General features: G+C 43.3%; 1 long non-coding RNA gene across 1 annotated transcript; it reads left to right on the top strand.

Annotated features, from left to right (window-relative positions):
* Nucleotides 1-4068: 4068 nt before the first annotated feature.
* On the top strand, nt 4069-8353 carry LOC125180288 (uncharacterized). The gene is made up of 3 exons (XR_007158633.2): nt 4069-4591; nt 6845-6977; nt 7087-8353. It is a non-coding gene; the product is annotated as an uncharacterized lncRNA (long non-coding RNA).
* The last annotated feature ends 5396 nt before the right edge of the window (nt 8354-13749 follow it).

The raw sequence follows: 13749 nt of genomic DNA, 5'->3' as shown, positions 1-13749 counted from the left end.
TGATAAATAAACTTTGCCCATCATTTTATGAATGTTGTATTCCAACCATGAAGCATTTTATTTATCTGTTTACGTTGATCAGATGTGCCTAATGAGTAGGCTTGATGATTTACTTGGCAAAAATCCATACAACGATCAGGTGAGGTTGTTCAGTAGTCTCACAGAGATCGCTTGCTCCCTGGTTTTGTAGACCCTGGAGATCCATGGCTGCTTTCAAGATTTCCCTACCTCTTCTTCTCAAGAGTGTTTCCTGCTGCTGCCTCGTGTTATAAGCTTGAAGGTTTTGCTCACTTTTTTCTCATCATCCATAGGTAGATAGAACAATCGAAGAAGACATAAATGATCTCCAAAGAGGCAGTTGAAGGTACGTTGTCTTCTAACAATCACATCCCATGTCCTGCTCACAGACAAACAGCTTTTCTCAAGGTTTATGTGGCAGTTTCTTGACTCATTTTGAAATGAGAGAAAAGATTTGGTCCCGTTCCTAGTTTAGAAGACTGTCTGCTTGTCCTAAAGTCTTATCTTTATTTGTCTGGCTTTGGAGACTTTGCTGCTAGGATTGCACTGAAAACCAAGGGTGCACACAAGCTCTTCTACAGTTTCACAGTCATAAAATCTCTGGAAAAGAGAAGAGGGTCTCCACCATAAATATGATTCTGCTTCTGCTTATCCTAAAGGCCATGACTGAAATTTCTTTTTGCAAGAAGGAGAAGCTGTGAAACAAGACCTTTAACAATGAACGTTTCTTGCCCTAGCCTTCTCAACCCACAGAGCAGCGTGCCTGAGAACCTCAAGTGATCAGGTACTGCTGCGGCAGATGGAAGAAGTGTCTTAAGGGAACATGATTTTCCAGCTTTTCTACATTTGCTCTGCAAGCTATCAGTCAGGGTTAGGCTGGGACCCAAAAGCTCAAGTCCTGATTCTGCCATTCTTTTTTTCAGTAGCATTGAACATCCACAACTTTCACAGGCTTTAGCAAGAGCACCAGGAGCTCAGCCCCTCAGAAAGTCCTGCTGTTCATCTTTCTGTGCTGATGCTCCCCATCTGTAAAATGAGGATAACAGAATCTCGCTTCTTTCACCGCCGTCAGACTTTTCTATTTAAATTTTAACTTCATCAAGGCAGGAACTGTCTCTTACTAGTAGTTTGTGAGCATCTATCACAACAGAGCCACAATCCTGGCTATGACCTGCAGGCACTGCCACACTGCAAACAATAACAATAAAAACCCAATCAGAAATGTTATTGTCCAGGAGTAATTTTACTGCCACCAAGCAAATAAAGGGAAGAAAAAAAAAAAAAGAAAGAAAGAAAAAAACCATCCAGAATCCATGAAAGTGAATGGTTTACCTGGGGGTTTTGCAAAGTGTCCAGCTCCATATTTAGCCAAATGTTGGTCCCTTGTGCAAGGTGGGGGTGACAGCAGGCTCATGTCACAGGCGAGCCAGGGCAATGTCCTCATTTCGGGCTGTCCCCGCAGCCGGCTTCAGCCTGTTGCTCAGGTGTCACAGTAGCCCTGCCCCTTTCCCAAATCTGACCCTGCTTTTTGACTCAGCCAGCTGGTGAGAATGGGAAATTTGCTGCTGGTTTTTGTAATGCAGATGTCTGCCAGCTAGGAACAGACCGAGACCACCAACTCATCTCAGCCAGGAAAACAAACAGCTATCATATGGTAATGGCTTTGTGTCACTAGTGCCCCGAACCAAATTAAAACCAGTGATGCAGGCGTTCAAGTCTCTCTATCCTGTCATTAACTATCCCCTGAAGCTATCCAGTTCCCCAAATATTATTCTCTTCTGCTTCTTGCTTTGTCCTTTTAGATCGGAGTTGAGCAATGATGAACTAATTTAGCCACTGTTCTATGTAATTTAGGTTATGAACTCGGTGAGTTAGGAAGAGGAGAGAGACATGTAACGCAGTTAAGGACGCGTATGCTTTTGTTAAAAAATCTCAGTCTATTACTGACAGAGGTGTTAATACCCATACCAAACAGAATGCATTGGAGCTTAATCTTCTGCTGTATTGATTTTTTTGTAGTGTTTTGCCCATTGTGGTGTGGGTGGCACTGCAGGGTACTAACAAGGTTCTTTCCTTTGCCCTGATGGCAACGGTACTGTGCTGCGTCACGTTTCTTCCACCAGCTCCTTGAAGAAGATGACAGAAAAGAGAAGAGCCAGAAGACTGGTGAGAATCCTCTGTTTAAAAACAAAGACTTGCCCAGATCCAGGGCAGGGAGTTGCTTATCTGACATCTGCTGCCTGACACTTGGGGAAGGACTCTTAGAAATGGTCATGTGGGCATCAGTCCACAGTCCCCTCCTCTTTCTTTTCTCATTCCCTCTCTGATGCCCAAGCCTCAGCTCCAGCACACTGGAAAGGAGCCTTTGTGTTCAGTGTGAAACCATGACATGGTGATTGCCCTTTGGAGGGTTCGTGAGCTGCTCTGTTAACGATGCATGCAGCTTCGAGCACCTAGTACAGCATTTTTGCCTGTTCCTTAGGAGCCAGCAGCTGGCTAAGGCACATGAACTTCTTTTTTCTCCACCATCTGAAAATTACAAAATGCTGCTCTAGGTAGAAAAAGGAGGTTGCCAGGGAGGAGAGTGAGTGTACTGTGTTAGGGAGGATGGGCCTCTTTGACCTTGGGGAAGCTGCCTTTGAACCTTATTTTTTATATTTTTTCTGACACAAAGGAAATCACTGCTGCTCCTAAGTGATCTTTCAATGCAGAGAAACACCCTCATTAGTTTTTTTTTTTCACCTTCTCACCTTCTTTCATTAAACCATACTCTTTACAGTCCCAGTTGAACAGCAGGGAACATTATGAGCTGACAGAAAAGCATTTTCCTTTGTTAACATGTTTTTTCATCATTGAGCAATAGAACGGTAATGAGGATACAGATCATCTTTTCATTATAAATATGCATCGCAAAGTACAAGAAGAAAAAAAAAAGTGGGTTGCAAAAATAAATAAATAAACAAAATAGCTGTGTGGTGAAGGGAAGAAATTGAGAAAAACAAGATGACAAAGCTTTTCCCTGATGCTCTACCTTTGCTGGTGTACACGGGCATCAAAGTCAGGAAAGTCTCCAAGCGATGTTGGGTGCCTGAATGTTGCATTTAATGTAAATAGGTGTAGGATTGTATCTGCAACTTCTGTGCAATGCAAATTAATATCATTCATCAGTATGGCAAGAGAAACCAACAAATAAACAAACAAAACCCAACTAAAAACACAACCTAAGATGACTCTAAAATAGATTGGTTCTTTCATGGAAATATACAGATTTGTTTTCGCTCTTGACTTTTGTTCACATTTTCCTTGTTCCTGCTAGATATGAAAACAACCCATCATGTCAGCTTTTAAATAGGGACGGTATATACCAGTCTGCGTAGCGTACATGCTCAGTTCCAGAAAAGAGAAACAATTACGAGTCTGGATGCGGGCTACACATTTTCTAGCTCAATTCCTTACGAGATGTAGCCATGCGGAGGAGGCACGGCTTCTGTATACGCATTTGTACGGTGCTTAATAAGAAGACGCTGTTATTGGAGGGTGAGGGAAAGAGCTCTCGTAACTATAAAACCCAGCTGTGATGAAATGCCTACTGAAAACATCAATGTATAAGTGCTGTCCCAGGGAGAGGAGCACTGCTCTGCTGCTGCTGCAGAAGGAAGAGGGATGGACAGCTCATCATCTCTTTTCCTCTCCCCTCCCTGCAGCTCTGGGGAGGTTGCAGGGGACTCCAGTGGGGCTGTTCCCTGTTGTAGCACTCCACTAGAGCTGTGCTCCTGGGAAACCCAGGGTGTGCATGCTTCAGGCTCTCCTCAGGCTGTGCTCCCTCCCCAGGATTGGCCTTCCCACCAGTTTGCCTGGCAGAGGGAAGCATAGGGAGCCTGGAGAAGACTATTCCCCCTGTGTTTCAGGAGAAGCCTGCAGCAAGAAATACAAACTTCCCCCTCTTCTTTTGTGCCAGGCTGTCTGGCCTTCAAGAGACGGCCTATTTATTTAATTATTTTTTTTAAATCTCTGCCAGATTTTCTGTGTCTTTTCCACCGTTATTACAATTACTGTGGCTACATTTGCTCAAATGGTCAACGCTTGCTAATGCTATCACAGATATCCATCCCTTCCACCCCTGCAAATTATTCATTATAGTGTCACTGGCCTCAGCATAAAATGTACATTTGCGTGCTTGTTTTCATTTAATAAAACCCTTTGGTCACGGAAGCACTGTCAGCCCAGGTTTTATTATTCCAGAATATTCAATTTAAATCTTGGGGCACCCGTGTGACTGAGAGGTCACCTAGCATCTTCAGCTCTGCAAAGTGGGGGGCAAGGGGAGGTTTGCAAACTGTGTGTTTAAATAACCAAACCAAAGTGGCAAAGCTCAAGCCCACTCATCCTTTTCTCTTCTTTTTAGGGGGAAACGGATGCCACAAGCTGATCATGTCGGAGCCCCACACCGTCACTGGATCCACTGGAAAATAAATCCACCGTAAAGGCAGTGATGCTCTGGACACAGCTCAGCCTGGGATCTGCCCATGCAGCTCACCTTCCAGGACAAATTTTTAACTAAGGAAGAGAGCAGGTAGGACAGGTGTTCTTCTTCAGAAGCCTTGCTGTGATTGTTTTGGCATGACCTCATCTCGAAGCCCTGTTGTGAATAGTTAGATTTTCTCACATCATTTTGTGGTTGGGAAGGGCTTTTTGGCTTCCATAATCGATTCACTTTATGAAGAAAACACTAAAAAAAATGATGGCCAGAGAATGTGTTTCATCTTCAGTAAAAACAACAACCTGACCTCTCCCTGAGAGAGCACTGCCTTGGAAGCAGCCTTTCTGGTAGGCTAGGGAAAGCTGACTTCTGAGATCCAACCTAGGGAGGAGATTCAGTAACAAAATGTGGTCTTTTCATAGCTACTTCCCTACAATATTTAGATTTACATCTCATATTACAGAATATTAAAAAACAAGAGGACCATTTAAGGACTAGAAGATGGACTAGATTATTTTATTATCTACTTTTCAATGCCCTTTTCCTTTTTCAGTGGCCTGAGCTTAACTTCTCTTCATCTATATTGGCTCCGGCTCAAAGGGTCATATAACCGTCTGAGTCAATAGCAGAGCTTTTAGCACCAGACCCAGGAACCATCTTGGACAAATGGAATCCCAGATACATTCTTCAATTTTCCCCCATCAGCCATTTATAAAAGCTACTTTTATTAAAATCTTCTTGGGTACTTCTCCTGCTGCAGCTGGGAGACCATCTGAGGAGCGTTTGCTATTAAGCCATAGAAGAAAGAAGCAGAAGGGTTTTATTTACTTCAGTGTTGGCTTTCCTTTGTTTCTGCAATTCTTATTTTCTTCAGGGTGGCCAGGAATACTAAAACGTAGCAGAAAAGCCCTAACACATGCTGCAGTGTCAGAATTCCTCCGTTCAGAGGGTATTTTTGGATGAAAAGGTGTAAGACACGTTTAGCCTGCTTGTCAGGAGACTGTTGACTGGTTAACTCTATTTAAGTGTGACACAGGGAGACCTTCTATTTTATACCCTTAGGTTATTTGAGAGGCCAGCCTGCTGGACCACGCTTGCCTATTGTACTGAGTAAGAAATGTAATAGTAAGGCGAGGGGTACTGCTCTGTTGCCACAAACCAGGGACGTCTCCTCTCATTAAAAGTGGTGCAGTTGTGCTTTAGTTGTACAAGACGGAAGAGTTATGAAAGACATAAAGCTCTCCCATGTACGTGCGTTGTCGAAAATGTGAAAGAGTCTTAGCCTGCATACTTGCTCAAGTAAGTTTTCTGCTGGTTTCAGTGGAACAGAAATGACCTTAAAAGAGGAATTTCTATAGCTCGGATCGCAGAACCCAACTCTGTTGTGCCTGATTTTTGTCCTTTATGCAAGTCTGTGTAACCTGTGCCTCCCACTTGCTTTGTACTCTCCCCCCAACACACACACCTTCACCCCTTTGGAATGGGTATTACTATGGAAACAATTGTGTCCTTGCTATTGTTAAGGGCAGCTGAGTGACATCCAGAAATCCCATATACCCGCAGAAAATTGTAATAGTAAATCATCTGACTGGCTATTCTTAGCCATTCTCTTTCTCAGTAAGAGAAGGATGATATATAAAGGGAGATTATATGAAGAAGGCTTTTTTTTTTTTTTTTTTTTTTCCTCTTGGAAATTTATGACTGCTCGGCTGAAGTGTAAGAGTAAAGGTAGAAAAAAAAATACACAGCAGAGCATTTCATGAGCAGCAGAACTAATGAAGCCTGCTTCCCTATGGGTTTGGACCCGTGGTTGGATTCTCTGGTGACTAATACAGTGCTGGCTGTCTGATCACATCTGTTCTGTTAGCTGGGGCATTCAGAGTGCCTCCCTGCCATGTGGGTCCTCGAATACCCAACAACAATTGGGTTCAATTGCAGCTTTTTGTCAACAAGGGTACTGGCAGGGTCTGTCTCTTCTACCCACACGCCAGTTTTCATTAAACTTGTAGAAATCTACCATCAGATCACTATACTACCATCAGAACTGGTTGAAAAAACCCTATCAGATTTGGGAATTATTAGAAGGGAACGGACAGGCACAAACACATTGAAAGTGTGATCTTGTTAAACTCTTTTATTTGGGAAATCACCCTGAAATTTTGCTTGACTTCTTCTTCCTTGTAATAATGTTGCTGTGCCCTGATTCTTCATGCTAGGAGGTGGATAATACTTCTCTACTTCATAAGAGATAATGTTAAGACTTTTCAGTCTTTTGTAAAAAGCAATTTGAAAAAGGAAAGTTACAGCAAGGGAAATTGACATTAAATATTCATATTTTTTGCACAGTGAAGGTGATGAAGTTCTGGAGCAGGCTGCCCAGGGAGAGCGTGGAGTCTCTGGCCTTGGAGATATTCAAACATTGGCTGGGAAAAGCCCTGAGCTACCTGCTGTGACTTCAGAGCTGGATCTGACTTCAAAGGTGACTCTGCTTTGAGTGGGGAGGGGACCAGATGACCTCCAGAAATCCCTTCTCATCTGGAGTTTCCATGATTCGGTGTTATTTGCTACTTTAGATTTCTTTTCTGCAGGACTTGGTTACCAGGAGGAATCATAGTCAAGGTCAAATTCTTCAGGAGGATGTTGTTCCGATAATGTGTGCCCATCGGAGTGAACCACCCGTCCATGTGCAAGTTCAGATTTTTACTGAGACATACTAGAGCCTTTCTATTGAGTCTTCAGTATTTTCTGAATATTAGTTTCGTCATCAGTTCATTTTAGCTGTGTGTAAAGTCACCGAAATTTCATGCTATATAACAAATTCCTCCAGCTTTTTTCCACCTCCATCTCTGATAAACTGGATAATGCCATGTAGGCAACAAGACCCCCCAGAGTCAGTGTCTCTTGCAGATAACAGATACCTTGTAGAATCATGACTTTCCATGCATAATTTTGGGTTGTATGCTCTGGAAAGCTTGGCTCAAGTGGAAGAAAAAAAGGGACGTATTATTTTCATGAAGCACAACATTTTATAATGTGATTGCCTGTCCCAAGTGCAATCAATCTGTCCATCGAGCTGGCAGTGTGTAGAAGTAGATGAAAGTCTCTACAGATCTGAAGCCTCCAAATGTTCCAGAGTCCCGTATTGGGAATACAGTGACACACAAGGATAATATGTACACATACATACCTCATAAACATATTTTATTCTTACTCTATTTTTCCTTCCATGGACATTAGTGCAGTGAGAAATGGTGAAATCGTATGTTAGTAATGAGCCACGTGGCCATAATAAAACATGTCCAGTGATAGCACACACTGAAATTCTTCCTTCCTTCCTTTCCTACCCTTGCACATTTATCAGTGCCGCCTCCCGTGACAGCAAATCACGACATCTTTCCACCAGGCTTTGCTTAGCTTGAACTTTTTCACCAACTGCTGCAGCGCCGTTAGTAGGATAATCGGGTGCTTTGTGCTTTATCACCTACCTTGTGATAGCACACAGGGGCCTGTGGCGGGGTTGGAGGAGGCACGCAGGAAAGCAGCAGCCCTGGTAATGCCGAGATGAGGAGCTCAGCCCAAAGACAACAGGTGGGTGCAACAAACAGCCAGAGGCAGCGCAAGGTATCAATGGGGCAATTATGAGCAGCGTGACAAGCAGCTGTCACGGCGCACCAGCTGCCTCGCCACCGACATCTCGCATTTAGGAGAGGAAAGAAAGAATAAGCCACCAACAACTGACCCTCCCCCCTGACCCCCACTGACAAAGACGTGTCTAATCAGAGCTGCTACATCATTGTTTTTTGGTTACTCACGTCCTTTTTCACCCCTACCCGCTTCCCAGTGGATGTTGTACCCTCATTCATCTGTCATCTCTTGTATTTATGGCATGAAGGGCACGAAGCAAAACTTTCCTAACCTCATCAGGAAGGAAGGGGAGATTTTAGATACTGGGGTGTGTGTGACATGTTACGGGCAGGAATAGGGGATTTTTTTTTTTTTCTGTAGTACATCCTGGTAATTTTAGCTGAGGTGCACCATTCTTGGGACTTGAGGTGGTATGGCTGTTGTGAGTGGAGCTGCTAGGATTATAGGAGTGCTTGTGAGCTGGATGGAGCCAGGCAGTGAGCTCCCGAGAAGAGAAGACTAGCAATAGCCAGGCTTGCCTGGGCAATTTTTGTATTTTTTATGTTGGTATAGAGGAAAATCCCACCTTCAGTTAGGAATGCTTATTAACTCTTAACTTGAATACAGCATGCACTCAGTGAGGGGACTATGTGAGCATTTGCAGAAGTTAGGTTGAATTTGAGATCTGTTGGGGAAGGAAGGGAGAAGGCTGGCATATCCTTGTTTGTGCAGGGAGACCCTGCTGTGCATTAGGATAGGAAGTCACTGTGGTCTGGTCCCTCGCTACAGGCTGAAGCCTTCACCCATCCCCTAGGGTCATCACAGCAGCAAGCATGCTGGCCAGCATGCTCTAGCTCATGATCACATCCTGGGAGTGGCAGCCAACTCTATATGAAGAAACCCAAGTGTGTGCTTGTAGGTGTCTGCATGTGAGGTGTCTGAGCTCCCATGGTAGTCAGTGAAGACCCAGTCAATACAGTCAGTCCTGGCAAGTGATTCTGGTGGCCCACCACTGGGCGTACATAAATGCAGGCCTCGGGTGCAACCCAGTCCTCCTTAGGGCATCCCATCTTGCCTACAGATGCCTCTCCAGAAATGCATGCATCTCCTGTAGGTCCAGGTCATGCCTGCTGCCCCAGGGTAGACATTTCAGGTATGCAGGCACTATAAATGCACCTAGTTTGGGGAACTCAGCCTTAGGTTTCTAATTTGGAGCTAATTGAGTTACTCTGCAAACTTCACTGACTGCATGGACTTGTTCTCCACTGGCATATCTTAGGGGCTTGGACTGCAAGTCAACACCTAAAAACCTGCATGAACATGCCAAAATGTGTCTCAATCTAGAGCTGATTTTACGTTGGGCTCTGTTGTAGAGAGACTCTTAAAAAACAACAGATACTTTACAATAAAAGTCATTGCATTTACTGCAAGGACACAGCTGTTAGTTGAGGATCAACTTAAATTAGCACATGCAGAGCTCTGTGCCACTGCAGCAAAACAGCTCCCAATACCTGAGCTAATGTATTTACAGCTCAGTGCTATCCTTGTGCTGCATTGCTGCCTGCAGTGGAAGCACACCTGAGGATTCCTGGTCCTGAGGCTAAAGTTGCCGTTGAACCACTGTCTCCAGGATCATGAGGTCACTGCACTTTGCAGGAGAAGTGAAGATTAACTTAGTGATGTAACCATGCTTTTTTTTAGTTGGTACCAAAGCCATTAGACATATAAGTCAAAACAAAATGTCCAGCATTTTCCCTGCATTTTCTCTTGGAGAGATGAGGCATCTGCATCCCACAGCTCAGAAGACCCATGAAGGAAAAAAAAAAAGAAAAAAAGCTAAATTATTAATGTTAGCAACCACTTGACCAGCACCACTTGACTAGCATGGAAAGTGTCCCCCAGCCAGAGGCTGATACCTGATTTAAGATTAGCTTCAGGCTTAAACTAGCTTCAAAAATGTAGACATAGCCCAAACTCTTACATGTGAATAATAATTCATATGTGGAACACATAATGAACAGCAATGATATATCATGTTTTCTTGATGTATCGCTAAGTTATACCCAACCCACAATCAATCACACAGAGACATGAGTAAATGTCTCTTCATTTACTCTGAAATTCCTTCAGAGTGGAAGGAATAGTGATTGCAGGCTATAAGGGCGTTTGCAAATGACTTGCAAATGTCAGCCAGGCTTTATTTGCATTAACTAATTTTCAAATCAGAAATAAATGGATTTTTGATTGGTTAAATTAAACAAGACTTGGGAAAAGAATAAGTGAAAGAAAAAGCATTTGAAAAATGTAATTGCACACTACAATATCCATGAACATTATGTAAGGATTTGCAAATCAGCCTTGAATTACCAGGTAGCGGAGACAGGAATTTTGAATTGTTTTTCTGAAACCCTCATGGAGTTCAAAAATAATTCAAGAAGGATAAAGGTTGTCTCAAAAATGATGTTGGAAATGCACCCTCATATTTCAGTTTATAAGGAGCCTCTTAAAAATAATCCCCCCTCCGTATTATTATTTGAACTAGAAGAAAGAGAAGGAAGTCTCTCTTGGACTGTAACCAAGTGAACTTGCCATCATAGCTTTGAAGGTATGGCCCTCAAAATGCCCATCTCAGCAACTGAACTCCCCTCAAAAAATTGCTGCTACCAGCTGAGGGAAGTTTGGTGAATGATAAAAAACCTGCCCAATTCTAAGGAACTTCTGTTTGGTAGTTAAAGGTTCGGTTTACCTCCTGATCACTTGAAATGGATGCGTCCACAAAAATTATGCTCTCTTGTTAAGTGGTGGTTTGAAACTAAAAGTTTCGAACTTTTAGTTTGAAACACAGGCTCTTTGTATTCAGTTCATAGCTTTCCTTTGGCTGCTTCCTCTGTTCTCCTTTTGTGTGTATCACATTGAAATCTCCCTTCTTGTAACTGGATGTAATCCCAGTCCCAGTTCCTAATAACAGTGGTCACTGGTGGTAAGCAGCTTTCCAGGGGAAAAACATTATCTGAGGCATTTATAACTGGGCTGGACAAAACAGCCAAAAATGTGTAGGAGGGAGAGGGAACAATTCTGCAGTGCTGAGGGTTGGGCTGTGTGACCAAAGGGGTCTTTTCTATCTCCAATTTCTATGCTTATCATGGAAGCACACAGTCTAATGAGCCAGATATTCAAACATCTTCAGGCAAACCATTTTGGCCAGGAAGAATGTACACTGGATGCTCAACTTGATGCATCTGAAAGAAAATCAATAGTTTTCCAAAGGCCATAATAGGACAGAAATAGTTCTGGCAGTTCTGGATATTTCTCTGTGAAAATTTGTACCATCAGTTATATAAGCAACCAAGTATTTTTTGCATCAAAGGCTGTAGAGAGCAATTTTAGTTACTTTTCCCTTCAGATCTTAGTTTTGCTGTCTTTATATGGATGTCATTAGCATATCTCAGCACTCCAAAGTCTTTTTTGTTTAAGCCACGTGGTTTCCCACCCAATGGATTACACTGCAAGTTCTCTGTATTGCAGAAGGTCAAGGAAAGGACCCCCAGCATTGGAAACAATTGTCATGTATCTATGGAAAAGGGGGAACAATCTGTTTGATGGGCTGACCCAGCTTCTTCTACCATATCTGACTTCATACAGCATTAAAAACCAGTTGAAGAGCAATCTTAGGGAAAATTCTGCCCTCCTGAATGTTCAGATGGTTCAGGAGTAGATGTTTCAAAGCAGGATAGTGGGGAAATGCTCCTCGGGGGGCCATGCCCAAGAGGTGTGCAAGTGGGTACCGTCAGGACTGTGTTTCAGCAGGTAAAGGTCACCTGCCCTAAAAAGAGGAGAGGAGAGGCTTCACTCATCACCCCAGTAGACTCACCCTTGGGTCGGTAACCACTTAGGACTTCCTTCAGAGGCAGTAATGTTGGTACCATAGGGCTATGAGTGATATTGTCCCATGTACTAGGCTCTGGTAAGGCCGCACCTCAAGTACTGTGTTCAGCTTTGGGCCCCTCACTACAAGAAGGACATCGAGGCCCTGGAACATGTCCAGAGAAGGGCAACAAAGCTGGTGAAGGGTCTGGAGCACAAGTCCTGTGAGGAGCGGCTGAGGGAACTGGGTTTGTTTAGTCTGGGGAAGAGGAGGCTCAGGGGAGACCTCATTGCTCTCTACAGGTACCTGAAAGGAGATTGTGGGGACCTGGGAGTTGGCCTCTGCTCACAGGTAACTAGTGATAGGACTAGAGGAAATGGCCTCAAGTTGCGCCAGAGGAGGTTCAGGTTGGAAAAAGGAGACATTTCTTCTCAGACAGAGCAGTCAGGCACTGGGACGGGTTGCCCAGGGCGGTGGTGGCGTCACCGTCCCTGGGGGTGTTCAAGGAAAGGTTGGACGTGGTGCTTAGGGACATGGTTCAGTGGGTGATAGTGGTGGTAGGGGGATGGTTCGACCAGATGATCTTGAAGGTCTCTTCCAACCTTAATGATTCTATATCATAGAATAAGTGGGTACAGACTGCCTGTGTACTTGTGGAGATACTTCACCCGGCTGTGTTATCCCTCAGGGGCAGCAGGCAGGTAACAGGCAGGCTCCGGATGGTACAGCCAAGCCAGTCAAAAATTCTCCAGGAGAATATACACTTAATGGAAAATAACTATTTGCTGAAACTGAAGTACTGAAAGGATCTTGTTGGTTTCCACAAAGTCCCATTTTTAAAAAGCCCTTAAAATTGGGCATTTTTCTTAAAATTAGGCATTTTTCATACAACGTTTTTGGTTTGGAAAAGTTGGATCGTCAGTTTCATAAACAAGCTTTAATTTCAAAATGATATATATTTTATATTGTTAGTAAATTAATGTGTTTTGATCACTTATTTTGTACTCACTATAATACCAATTGCTAAATCAATTACCAAACCAATTATCTATTACAAATGACCACTTTGCTCTGTTACCAATGAGCAAACCAAATATGAATTACCAAACCAATTAGAATACCAATTAACAATTTCCATTGTAATTACCAGTCACTAGTAAGAATTACCCCAACGGCCATTTTGAATAGCAATTGCCAATTAAAATACCAATTACCAAAGCAAACACCAGTTACAGTAACACTTACCAATTAGAATACTAATGAATTATTGCATTACCATATCTGATATTGTTTATAATTACAATAATTATTATGCTCTATTCATATATAAAAATTAAATTACAAACTCAAAAAAGCTCTCCAAATCAAAATAGAAATAAAACCTTTTAGATGACTGTAATTATGTTTCCTCACAGAAATCTGCACAGGGGGATTATAAACCTGGGGGGCTTTTTATGCCAGTGACGAATGAAGAATGTCAGAATTCCCTGCGGGATGGAAATTTTTGGCTCCCATTTTTAGCAGCAAAATCCAGATTGGACGGAAAGCCTACTTGCTCCCAGGCACTACAGCTGGTAACCTTGGGCTCCCTAGTCCCAAATCCCTGAGGTGGGCAGGGTGGTCTGTGTGGGCGGTCTGGCAGGGTTGTCGCAGAGGTTGCCACCAGGATGGTTGCAATGCCTTCAGTCGTGTTGGTGGGGCAACCAGGCCTGGGGCAGGGATGGAGAGCTCCGGGGCTGAGCTGAGCAGATACTTTTAGCTT

This window comes from Anser cygnoides, chromosome 3 (genome assembly GCF_040182565.1).
Source record: "Anser cygnoides isolate HZ-2024a breed goose chromosome 3, Taihu_goose_T2T_genome, whole genome shotgun sequence".
In the NCBI taxonomy this organism is placed as follows: domain Eukaryota; kingdom Metazoa; phylum Chordata; class Aves; order Anseriformes; family Anatidae; genus Anser; species Anser cygnoides.
The sequence above is the reverse complement of the archived record's forward strand: the minus strand, read 5'-3'. Positions and strand labels throughout refer to the sequence as shown.